The following is a 14,039-nucleotide window of genomic DNA, read 5'->3' as shown; positions in this document are numbered from 1 at the left end:
CTTGTGTAATTAGCTCATTTCTTTCTGAACTTTCATCAATGGTGTATTGAAGGCAAGAGTGTTGAGAATCTTAGTATGGTACTGTGATATACTGGTTAGATGACAGCCCGGATCTCCAAATATCATATGGAAGTAACTACTCCTGATCAGAGTCCTTTTGCTACTGGAGGTGGAGACATGATTCCAATTCTATCCCAATAATGTTCAATAGACTGGTTTCACACTGAATTTTAACAATTTTCACATTACATTTAAAATTATATTTGTCTGTAGAGTGCCAATGTACAACCTGCATGGCACAATAAATTACAAAACATAGAACAGATTATAATGTGATATATTACCTAAAAGAACTATGTGGAGTGTAGTAACATTTGACTAATGTTACTCATAAAGCCTGTAAGAAACACACTCAAGCATTACGACACATAGTCCTCCCTGCTTATTTAAAAAAAAATGTAAGAACTGGCAGATTCAGATTGGACGCCTTCCAAACAGCATTGCACTACCAACAAAACTGAATACCATCCCATATTCACAGCAGCGATGCAACCTACAATGTCTGCTGCCCTTTCCCAATAACATGAGCTATAATGCATCTGTAATATTCTTGTACTAGGAGAAAGGAGTCTATGAAAATGATACTATGCAAATGTTTTCAATGAACTTTACATAGGCAGCATAACTGATCTCTTATTGCAGCAGGCTAACATACATTCATGTAATGATATGCACAAGATCATATTTATGGGGGCATGGGGGTGATATTAAGACAATCATGATCTCATATACTAATGTTGAAAATGCTAGTGAATAGTACAAATCATTCTGACTTTCATAATTCTTGCAAAACTGAGTCTGATTTTATCAGATAAAATGCTATTTATTTATTTATTTATTTACGACATTTATATGCCACCCTTCTCAACCCGAAGGGGACTCAGAGCGGCTTACAAGATATATATACATACAATATATTATTAACATAGTAAAATATCATTTTTAAATATTGCTATATTGCACTATATCAATTATACTGTAATATTATTAGTAATATTACATGTAATATAAATATATAATTATAATATATTATTAGTAGTAGTATTATATTGCATTACATTACAATATTATAAATATTATATGTATACACAATATATTATATATTATATTATAACATATTATTAGAATTGCATAGGAGACAAGGTGGAACTGTCCCCTGCCCCCCCTTTCTTCACTCCGGCCCAGAGCGCCAGTTGGTGCTGGGGGGAGGGGTCTCCAACGGATGGCAAATGCAGGAGACAAGATGGTGCTGTCCCCTGGGCATGTATGACCAAGTTAAAATTACAAAATTAGGGGGTGCCACTGTTTTCTCAAGTGTTTCTATATTTAATGAAAATTCCATTACTATAATGAGAGTACTTTTACTTTTTTGCTATTGTAATTGTGGGGAAACTTCAGGGGCTCCTTTCTCCCTTGGTTTTACAGCTATTGGGGTGAAACTTGCTACAGTGGTAGAACACAGTTACCACTGTTAGCCCATGATGTTTTAGAATGTTTCACATATGCATGGATTTTTGGGGAGTTTTCAATGTTTTTATAAACAACATTAAAAAAACTACAAGAGCTATCTCCTTGAATTTTCTATGCAATGACACAAGATAACAGGGGACCATTCCCCCCAACTTTCAGAATTATTCACACTTCTACTGATTTTAGGGGTTTTTAAAATCTTGACAAAAACATTTTTTTTAAGAAAAAAAGCCACAACAGCTATCTCATTGAATGCCTCTCATATTAACCAGTAGAACCTCCACTTGGGGATTTCTTCCCAGCCCAGCACAGAGATTTGCTTAATAGAAATATCTGTCAGTTCTCCTCTTTGCAGATTAAACAATTTATTGGGAGTCTGGCTGGCTGCTGCTATGGAGGGACAATTCTCTCTCCTATCCTGATTGGAGCTTTCTGATGATCGGCTGAATTCTGGGAAATGTAGTTTTGGGCAAGGCCTTTTGATTTTTTTGGCATAAGGCTTGTCACCTTCCCAAACTACATATCCCAAAACTCTGTGCTTTCTCCATCTCTTTCCCAGTGAATTCTGCTTTCTCCATGCTGCTTTCCTCTCCTAATGGCAAGAGGTCATTAATTTAAAGAGGAAAGGCAGCCTCTTTGGCTTTGCTTTGCTTCCTTGCACTGAAAATGAAATTACTTGGGAGGGCTTCTGAGATTTACAAAATTTAAACAAAAAAGTATTGGGTAAGTTTCAATTCTTAATTTTTTGGCACGGGACATACCTTCATGTTAGATATCCCATTGTGAGTACAAATTTAACAAATTTGACACGTCTTAAGATGACTAACAAAATTGCACACCCCTATTAACTATGGTCACAGTTGATTCACCATATATCCAATAGATTTATATATTACCTTTAGTTGTCTAATTCTACTGAGAATTCAAACTACTTTCAGTATCAAGGTGAATTCTACCATTTGCAAGAAAGATTTTTTTGCAGATGGTGTTTTGTTTTTTTGTCATGTCAGGAGTGACTTGAGAAACTGCAAGTCGCTTCTGGTGTGAGAGAATTGGCCGTCTGCAAGGACGTTGCCCAGGGAACGCCCAGATGATTTGATGTTTTTATCATCCTTGTGGGAGACTTCTCTCATGTCCCCGTATGAGGAGCTGGAGCTGATAGAGGAAGCTCATCCGCCTCTCCCCAGATTTGAACCTGCGACCTGTCGGTCTTCAGTCCTGCCAACACAGGGCTTTAACCCACTGCGCGTGCAAAACCACAATAACAGTTTTATTATTCTGTAGACTTTTACCAGTTGGTATATTTCTTTTCCATCAAGCAATCTTGCTCTGTTTGTTGTGTGCACTTTGTTGATGAAAGTAGAAAGACAGTAATTTTGTGCAGAGAATGTCTATATAAATTAGGGAAACCTTGATGAGGGAAAAATAGTCCACCTCATTCTAATACTTGAGGTAATATTCTTATGGAAGATAGTGACTTCTCAACAGGTTGTCTCCAAGCATCTAGACAACCTGTCTCATTGAGAATTAGATATTTTGTAAATATTCTTCACAATCCTCATATCCAGAGTGAAGCCAAGAAGAATTGGAAATTCTTGAAAAACCTAACTAATGTAATCACATAAAGAAACTATTAGTGTAAGAAGCAATTTTTGTACAACAGAAGCATTAATAGTGGCCATACTCTAGAAAGGGTGAAAAGGCTTCAGTCTTGGAAAGCACCTTTCATTCCAAAACAAAATTAAAAACATAACTCCCTTTGCTAATAACAATACATTTAAGTTTACTAATTGTAGGCTTAGTATCTTGGGTCTTGGGGAGAATGGGTTAGACAAATTTCATTCACAAAGTTGACATTTTATGAAGAAGAAAAAACATACTAAGTTCATATTTATTGACTATATTGTTATAAGTGTCTTATTTTAACTTATTACGTGGAGTGTGATCGGGTCTTGTCAGGCCTAGTTGTTCTGTTTCTTATTGTGATATGGCCTAAGGGCTAATCAATAAAAATTACTACTACTACTAAGCTTTGCTCAACTATTGCAGAGCATATCATTTTGACAATGAAGTTTTGACAATAAGTTTTTCATGGAGTCTGAATTAGAATGGGCTGAATGCAGTCAAATTCTTTCATTTTTTTATTGAACTGCCCAAGCCAGACCATAAATTTAGCTGCTCCTTTAGATACTATGCAAAGTAGCATAAATACACACTATTTATTAACCCTTCACTCCCTGTAGGCTGACTGTTGGGTTTTTCTGTCCATTATTAGTTTTCTGACATGTAGACCAAACACCCATATAATGGCATGTAATGAATTCTGTGTTGTGAGTAAAATGTGTGAACCCCTTCAGGAAGCACCGACAGTTTGAAAATGTAGACAACTCATTTTCTTCCTACACTTCTTCTAGGTAAATGGCTTTTGAAGTCAACTCCCTCATCCATCCTTTTTATTATGCTGAAATGTGTCCATTTTGTAAGCCATCAATGGAAAACACATGTTCATGTGTGAAGCTGAATGAGTATACTGTCTCCCAACCTGAGGATATGATGTCTTCTCCAAAACCTTTGTTTGAATCTTATGTTGTTTACTCAACTGAGAATTGGCATAACAAGACAATAGGGGAATATGGATTGATTTAAAATCAGAGGATATTTGTCGTCACTTTCTCAGCTTGTAGCCAGTTCCTGGGGTACCTGTATAGGTGCTGTGCAGGAAACTGTGTGTCTTTAATCCACATTCTAACCTGGTTTAAATGGCTGTGTGTTGTTGTTCATTCGTTCAGTCATCTCTGACTCTTCGTGACCTCATGGACCAGCCCACGCCAGAGCTCCCGTCATCACCCCCAGCTCCTTCAAAGTCAGTCAGTCCATCTCAAAGCATCTAAAAGCAGCCAATGACTTGCTTTTATTTTCATTTCCAATGTATTTTATCCTTTCAAAATTTCATAAACATATCTAATATTTAGGTTCAGAGTCAGTCTTTCCACAACTGTTGACTGACATCTTTTAGAGCATCTTTTAGACTGCTTAATAAATCTCTACTTGCAAGGATTCGAGCAATGGTTCTGAGAACTATGCTTTTTTTAAGCAGTCTATCTCTGGAATTCACTGCCTAAGGGAGCCCGCTTAGCATACTTATTCTGACATTTAAGACAATTAGGTGTGAGCTTCTTTGTTTAAAAAAGCACTTAGGTCACAAAGGAGAGTAATAGCAGCTCCTTGGTTCTCTGATATAGGTACTGTTTTAATGGTTCTTCCTGATGAACTCAGGATCTTATTACAATACATCTGTGAGCCATTCACAATTGATTTGTGATACAGTGGAGAAATGTAAGAAAAGAAGGAATGTAATAAATAGAAGAACAGAGCATGGAATAAAACTATATTCTGTTAATGAGATTCATACTTATTCTGACCATGCTGCTCTTTGGCCCACTCAGGTCATTGGTAGCCAGCAGGAGACACAGAATGATATGCCTTTTAAATACTGTGTAACACTACTCTTGCATTTACCATGTAATGACTCCAGAAAGGTCAGATTATATCCTGATTCAGCACAGACTAACATGCTCTTTTTTCCTAGTATCCATGTGATTTTTCCTTTTGACATCATTGACCTCAAACTTCAATTGATGTCAGTGCTGTCAGATTTGCACAGGGAGAACATTAACATGAAAATCTGAAAAGCAAATTGGCAAAGGAATTAAATGGTGCTTTGATGATCATAAGCACAAACAGAAATTAAGACAGTTTCTCGTCTAAGTCCAAGATTTTACAACGATCTGTGCATTACCATTATAGACAATTATTTTCCTCCTCATTCTACAATCCTCTATGCCATTTCACAACCTGCTCCAGAAGGTACCTGAGACTTTCAAAACAGAAGCTCATATGCAATTAATAGGGTTTTGATTCCACTTTAATTGCCATTGTTCTGTTCCATGGATTCCTGAGATCTGTAGCTGAGAGAGAGGAATTTAGAATTCTCATGGTGCATCTCATAGTCTGCAAACACTTAGAAGTGGTCTGCAAACACTTAGAAACAAATGTGGTCATCACTAATAGTCAACACGGATTTATCAAAAACAAGTCATGCCAGATTAATCTGATGTCTTTTTTCAATAGGGTTACAAGCTGGGTAGATGCAGAGAATGCCGTGGATGTAGCATACCTGGATTTCAGTAAGGCCTTCGACAAGGTTCCCCATGACCTTCTGGCAAACAAACTAGTCCAATGTGGGCTAGGCAAAACTACTGTTAGATGGATCTGTAATTGGTTAAGCGGACGAACCCAGAGGGTGCTCACCAATGCTTCCTCTTCATCTTGGAAAGAAGTTGAACAGAACCGTCCTGGGCCCGGTCCTGTTCAACATCTTTCTTAATGACTTAGACGAAGGGCTAGAAGGTATGATCATCACGTTTGCAGATGACACCAAATTGGGAGGGATAGCCAATACTCCAGAGGGCAGGAGCAGAATTCAAAACGATCTTAGAGAGATGGGCCAAAACTAACAAAATGAAGTTCAACAGGGACAAGATACTCCACTTAGGCAGAAAAAATGAAATGCAAAGATACAGAATGAGGGATGTGATCTTGGGGTCCTCATGCTCTCAGAAATAAATTTCAAGTGCATGGAAATCAGTTAAGGATAAAGAATAAATTCTATAAATACATTTCACTTTGAGAAAAAACAGCAACAAAAATATGTAAGCATGATTTATCATAGTGATTGCTTTTTAAATTTGATTTGTTCTTAGCTTTGAGTTGCTGTGAGTTTTCTGGGTCATGTTCCAGAAGCATTCTCTCCTGACATTTCACCCACATTTATGGCAGGCATCCTCAGAGGTTGTGAGGTTGTTAGAAATTAGGCAAGTGAGGTTTATATATCTGTGGAATGCCCAGAGTAGGAAAAAGGACTCTTGTCTGCTTGAGGCAAGTCTGAATGTTGCAATTGGCCACCTTGATTGACATTTGATGGCCTTGTAGCATCAAACTCTGGCTGATTTCTGCCTGAGTGATCTTTTGTTGGGAGGTGTTAGCTGGCCCTGTTTGATTGTTGTCTGGAATTCCCCTAATTTTTTAGTGTTGCTCCTGATTTTAGAGTTTTTAAATATTTTCATAGTTTTCTCCTTTCTGTTGAAATTGTCCACATGGTTGTGAATTTCAATGGCTTCTCTGTGTAGTTTGACATGGTAGTTGTTAGAGTGGTCCAGCATTTAAGTTTTTTTTTTCTCAATTGCAAATTAACTTCCGATTCTTCTCACAGACAATTATATATGGTGCTTTGTGGTTAAAATAAGACCTTCTAATTCTGAATTCAATTCTAATTCTGAATTCTGAATATACACCATCTATATAATAATCTTTATTCCATTGGGAAAGAAACAGAATGTGTACGAGTAACTACTTTTTTGTTCAAAAAGATTAGCACTGAGTTTCTGGTGCTGTTCAAAGCCAACCTTAAAATCTCTGGCATAGACACTGAGAACTGGGAAGCCCTGGCCCTTGAGCGCTCCAGCTGGAGGTCAGCTGTGACCAGCAGTGCTGCAGAATTCGAGGAGGCACGAGTGAAGGGCGAAAGAGAGAAATGTGCCAGGAGGAAGGCGCGTCAAGCCAACCCCAACCGGGACCGCCTTCCACTGGAAACCAATGCCTTCACTGTGGGAGAAGATGCGGGTCAAGAATAGGGCTCCACAGCCACCTACAAATCCACAAGGAAACCCATCATGGAAGACCATCTTACTTGTCCAACGAGGGATCGCCTAAATGAATGAAAAAAATGATATATATACACACACACATACATACACAAATGTGTGCGTGCATACACACATACTGCATGGACATAGAGAACTCTCACATTGTTCAATTGAGGCCCATTTTCTCAAGCTTCTCTCTTAGTTCTGGTTGATGTAAGTAAAATAGCTGGCCATTGCAGAGAATAGTTCAATGCACAGAGTATAATATAATCGGTCTCACATGCTTAACTTCAGTAGGATTAAACTAGTTTAAATGGATATATCACAGTTAAGCAGTTCAGGAGAAGTGGGCTTCAACCAGTATGCCCCTCCTTCATTTCCATAAAGAGAAGCAAGTTGGATTCATAATGGAATCTTACTTCAATATATTAGTAGGGGTGTATCTATACTATAGAATTAATGAAGTTTTGCACCATTTTAAGTGCCGTGGCACAATGCTATGGAATCCTTGAAGTTGTCATTTGGTAAGGCTTCAACAATCATTGATATTTTGTAAAACTAAAACTCACATGATTCCATAACAGTGAGCCATCAATCTGTATTAATTCTGCAGTGTAGATGCAGCCTAAGACAGCATCACCTATCACACATAAGGAAAGAAAGCTATTTACTGCTGAAGATATATATTCAACCATATATTTTTTTAATAATACTATTTGGATATTTGCTAATCCCCCTCCCCCCACAGTACATGCAAAAAAAAGCACTGCATTTGCATAAACTTCGTATTGCATTTGGGTTGGGTTAGACATCTACTAAAACTGAAAGTGCAGCACATGAAGAGAACAAATGTTGCTTCCAGGCTAAAAACTCATCTCAACCTACGAAGCACAGTATTATTTTCCCAAGGCTCAAAGAGAGAGAGAGAGAGAGAGCACGCCATGCTCCTTTTAGTTTTGTGTTTATGTCAGTGGAGTAAATGACTGACCTTGTTCAAGTTCATTATCCTGAAGCAAAACTGCCTCCCTTATCTGTCCCTGACATGAACTGACAATGGAAAAATGAAGGCTGTATTTTCCCTACTTCCATCCACCCACCCACCTGTAGCATTTTCAATAGGATTCATTTCAACCATTTATTTGCCTGAAACAAAGGACAAGATGGTATTTCCTTTCATTTCATGTACACAAGTCTATTGGATTAACACATCAATTTTGGTAGTAGGGTATAGGCTTGGGCGGTTTCGTTCGTTAATTTCGTAATTCGTTATTAATTTGTATTTAAATTAGCTTATGATCCAATATTGAGCCATGCAGGAATAGTGTGAGGAGTAAATTAGATTCGAAACAATTTTTTCAATTTATTTCGTAATTATTTCGTTATTACTTTGAAATTATTTCGAAATTATTTTCGCATGTCTGGTGCAAGTTTTATAGTTGTTGTTTGTTTTATCACACCAACAGTCAACAACAGAGGGAGAGGGAAGCTTCAGAAGTTCCTCCTGTCCCATTTGGAGGGTTTTTTTAGCATATTGCGCAATCGCGTCCGCCTTTAACGAATCAATTCGTAATTATATGAAATTTCGTAAATTTTGAAATTTTTAAAAGGAAAATTTTGGAATTCTTTTAAAAAACGAAACGTGATGGACCCCTAAAAACGAAACGATTTTAGAAACAATTTTTTCTGTTGTTACCCAAGCCTAGTAGGGTAGCATCTTTCATCATACTAGTGCATTAGACTACTGCACTGGTGCAGAACAAACAATATGATTGTTTTTCTCCAAGAGAAGGTAATAGCTAAGTAGCTTAGGATGAATGTTTTTTTTGGGGGGGGGGGGGTCTTCTCTCATCGACCAACTGAAGCAAGTTATCTTGTGCTCTGTAGTAAGGTGAACTTGATGTATCAATGGCATCCTGGTTTTTGAGACCCAACTTAGAAACTGTAGGGGCTCAGCCTGTGATTGTCTCTTTGCCTCAGGCTTCTGAAGAGAATGGTCATGAGTCTGCAGAGGTTCCATTGTCTTTGTTTAAAAAAGCAAAAGCTATCATGGTGGTTGGAGTCATTCTTAAAGCTATCTTACATAAATATTGTCAATTGATACAGTTGTAAATCAAAGCCCTAAAGCAGGACTGGGAAGATTTGAGGCTAATGAGATATCTCTCTCACTTAAACATTTGAAAAAAGTAATCCAGAGAGTCAACAACTGGATGAAAAAGACATAAATTTGACATTAAAGAATGCAGAACCAAAAACAATGAAGTCCCATATTCACTATTTAGCATCCCAAGCTTTCTTCATTGAGGTAGAGTAATTTAGAATGAGAAGGAAGGATTTCATTAGTGATTTATTTAAAAAACACATATATGAGTTTGAAAGCCCCTTTTATCCTCAGCAAATGATCCAGAGACATATGAGGGGATCCAAATCTATCCTTAGTTCCTCCCTGACTTAGAAATTGACTCTAAATTACACTGTGGCCAGAATCCTGTATGACAGAGCAAACGTAAAAACTACACCCTTGTTTCTTCCTCTGAGTCCCCTTGCTACTTCATGGCTTAAATTATCTCCACTCCCTTCTCTACCAACACACAGCAGCAGAATTTTTTGAGGACTCACAGCTGCTGGTGTCTCTCTGTGTGTGCAAAGAATACAAAGGTGTATGGGCAGAAACACACTGTAATGCAGAATTGCAGCCAAAGAATTCTGTTAATGCCAGAGACTAATTTTCAGGAATGACTCAGTGAAAAGTATTATCCTTATGATTGTATCTCCTGGTAACCTTTCCCCCATCATTCCTTATTGATCAAGAGCTATTATAGACATTTGGGTGAGTTTTTTTTTAAGGGGGGTTGTTTCATTTTCCTGTATATTCTGTTGCTCACTTTCATATAATGATCCTCATTTTCTTCATCTGATAAGCAGAGAGTATTCCTAAGTAATGAAAAATATGGTAAGCACCCAGGAAGCAAAATAAAAGGAATGCAACAATGTAGTGTTCTCAGCAACTTTATAGCAAGAAGATTATACACCTTCCTACTTTGGCATTTGAAAAATCTATTCCTGGACACGGTTCCCTAAAGGCGAGAGCTGCATTTGGCAAGTTTACTTAGAGAAATATGGGATTCTTGCATGATATTTCTTCTTAGTTGTTTCTTTGTTCTGCTATATCACTAAGCAGCCTGACTCTGCAATTTCTTCTGCTTATCACACCAATGCCAAAGCTTATGACTACAGTTACTAAATGAATTCTCACATCAAAATTCATCAGAAAAAAACTTGGTTTGTTACCTTCTGGGTAGAGAAAAAAAATAGAACGTTCTGTTTCTAGCTTGCATTATAAATAACTGACACACACAGCTTTGCAAAGAGATGAAGCTCAGTTAAGGGTTGCCAACTTCTGAAAATAAATATTGTAGTGCTGGGAAAGATTTGCAGGAAGGACCAGATTAAGGCATGTCAAGATCCCAAGCTATGTGATATTTAAGAGGCTACAAAGTGCTACCAAAATTCACTTTTTCCTATTTTTGTATCTTTATTTATCATTGTTTTATCTAAAGGCCCCTCATAATCTGAAATCATAAGTTCAGTGCTCTTCCATTTTTAGACTAAAGCCCATTCATCAACTCTACAATGAGCTGTCCTTTATTGATTTCAAAAAGGCTTAGTTCACTTATCATAGGAATACCTCCCTTTCAGATTTAGTGTTTCGTAGCATGATTGATCTCACAACAGAGCTAGCTATCTCTATCATAGAATCATAGAATCATAGAATCAAAGAGTTGGAAGAGACCTCATGGGCCATCCAGTCCAACCCCCTGCCAAGAAGCAGGAATATTGCATTCAAATCACCCCTGACAGATGGCCATCCATTCTCTGTTTAAAAGCTTCCAAAGAAGGAGCCTCCACCACACTCTGGGGAAGAGAGTTCCACTGCTGAACGGCTCTCACAGTCAGGAAGTTCTTCCTTGTGTTCAGATGGAATCTCCTTTCTTGTAGTTTGAAGCCATTGTTCCGCGTCCTAGTCTCCAAGGAAGGAGAAAACAAGCTTGCTCCCTCCTCCCTGTGGCTTCCTCTCACATATTTATACATGGCTATCATATCTCCTCTCAGCCTTCTCTTCTTCAGGCTAAACATGCCCAGCTCCTTAAGCCGCTCCTCATAGGGCTTGTTCTCCAGACCCTTGATCATTTTAGTCGCCCTCCTCTGGACACATCCCAGCTTGTCAATATCTCTCTTGAATTGTGGTGCCCAGAATTGGACACAATATTCCAGGTGTGGTCTAACCAAAGCGGAATAGAGGGGTAGCATTTCTTCCCTAGATCTAGACACTATGCTCTTATTGAAGCAGGCCAAAATCCCATTGGCTTTTTTTGCCGCCATCTAATGGCAATAGTTCAAATACAATATTCCAGGTTAAATGCAATACTTATCCATGGTTTAGCTTTATATACATGGATAGCAGAGAATATCAGGTGTGATCATTCCCTATCTTCTCCAGTGTGGCTTCAAAACAAACAGAAATTGAAATTATTTCCATCCAAATCTGAGCTATACAGTGCTATCTTTCACATTATACCCAACCTGCAAGTGGAGAGTGGCTCAGATTAATTTAAAGTATGATTTTTAGCAAGCCAGAATCATAGACCACAATATGAGCCTGGCTTATTTGAACTAACTATAGTTTAATCTAGCCAGTTTTGTCCAGTTGGACATAAGAAGAAACCCTGGATATTTTAAATGCAAATACTCAAAATGTTTATATTATTATTTTATTTTTAATTAATTTTTATTGGTTTATGGTGCATACAGAAAACAAAACCGACACCAGAGGAAAACAGAAATAAATTAAAAAACAAACAAAAAACAGAAAAAAACAGAAAAGAAGAAAAAAAGATATACAAAAGAGTATGCAAGTTTACAGAATGGTATACAGTCAGCGCTCTTTAAACATATGAAAAATCAACTTTGACTGTCCCTCTAACCTCACACCCGTGAACCCAACACCCATGACCTCCGACACCACTCCATGTGGATCACATAACTAACTCAGAACTACCCACATGTTTTCTTTCACCGAATCCCCTTTATGGCGATCTTCAAATCGACTTTTGTCTTCTTTTTGAGATATCCAATTGCCAACCTCCATTTTTTAACAAAATCTTCATTATTTCCTCCTCTGTTGCTATTTGTCAGTTTGGCCATTTGGATATAATCTACTAATTTATCTCTCCAATCCTTAATAATTAACTTTTTTCCCCTTCCATGTTTTAGCTATTATTAGTCTCGCAGCAACAAAACAATACTGACAAATTCCTTCATCTCTTGCACTAATACCCCTTCTAAATATTCCTAATAAGCACATTTCTGGGTTTTTCTTGATTTTTTTGCTAATCATTTTGTTTGTTTCTTTCACCACTTTTTTCCAGAATTCTTTAACTATTTTGCAAGTCCACCATATTATATTATTCTCATGACATACTAAGGTAAGGGGATTGAGAGAAGGAGTGAATAAAACATGGTGGTTCTAATGTGCATAGTATTATTTAGTGAGTTGTTGTAGGTTTTTCGGGCTGTATGGCCATGTTCTAGAAGCATTCTCTCCTAACATTTCACCTGCATCTATGGCAGGCATCCTCAGAGGTTGTGAGGTAACAGCCTCTGAGGATGCCTGCCATAGATACAGGTGAAATGTCAGGAAAGAATGCTTCTAGAACATGGCCACACAGCCCAAAAATCCTTCAACAACCCAGTGATTCCGGCCATGAAAGCCTTAGACAATACATTATTTAGTGACATTGCATTTCCTCTCTGGAGAAATATTTCTAGGGAGGGGCAGGAGACTTGCCAGTGGAATAAAAAGACTTTAGGACTTTAAAACACACAAGTGGAATCCAACACAGTAGCAGGGCCATCACCAAGATGGTCCCTAGCACACCACATTGTATGATACCTATTGTCAGTTTGTCATATCCCTTCAAGTAATCAACTGGTTGCTATTGACAAGCAATATCCCCTGATCACACTGTGGTCCCAGGACTTAACTCATGAAATGAGTCTGGGCACTTCTGTGACATCATTTTCCAGTGCAGAACATTTTGTAAAACACAAGAAATTCATAATGGCTTTAAAAAGTTTAAATCCTTTAAAAATAAAAAAATTGGGGTGAAAGTGGCCCAGCGGGAAGGAGGGTAGAGTTGTGCCATTCACCCGGAAGTGTGCCTTTCCACCACTGAGGCATTGCAGTTGTTCAACAGCAGCAGCTATGCATGTCATCTATCAGCATGCTGATAAGCAGCCCCTATTCCGCATTGCAAGAATGGCTTCGATGCAGTAATGTCCTTAATCGTCATTGTTCCATTAGGTATATATTAATTAAATTTATACTTTTTTGCAACAACAAGCTCACATATTTGTATATGTATGTGTGTGTGTGTGTGTATCACCTCTTTTTCACTTTTCCAACTTGTAGATATCAGCAAGCAAAACATTACTTAGTATTTACATCAGTATAACCATTTATTATGGTCACAACTGTTGCAAACATAGACATTTGGAGACTCAAGAAAAATATCATGTTCATTTGTAGGATTAACAGTTCATTATCAATTTGCCTTTGCATTGTATTCCTGGGCTATCACTAGGTAAATAGGAATCACTGGAGAATATATTCTTTATATCACCTTATCCTGATTCAAAACTGAATCAATGAACAGAGTTTTAGATTTCAAAGGGGCTAATAAAAACCGATCAACAACAAGCAACTATTTCACATAAGAAATAGGGGTTATTTTATTCTGCCATACA

This window comes from Anolis sagrei, chromosome 3, assembly GCF_037176765.1.
Source record: "Anolis sagrei isolate rAnoSag1 chromosome 3, rAnoSag1.mat, whole genome shotgun sequence".
Taxonomy (NCBI): Eukaryota; Metazoa; Chordata; class Lepidosauria; order Squamata; family Dactyloidae; genus Anolis; species Anolis sagrei.
Note: the sequence above shows the minus strand (reverse complement) of the source record.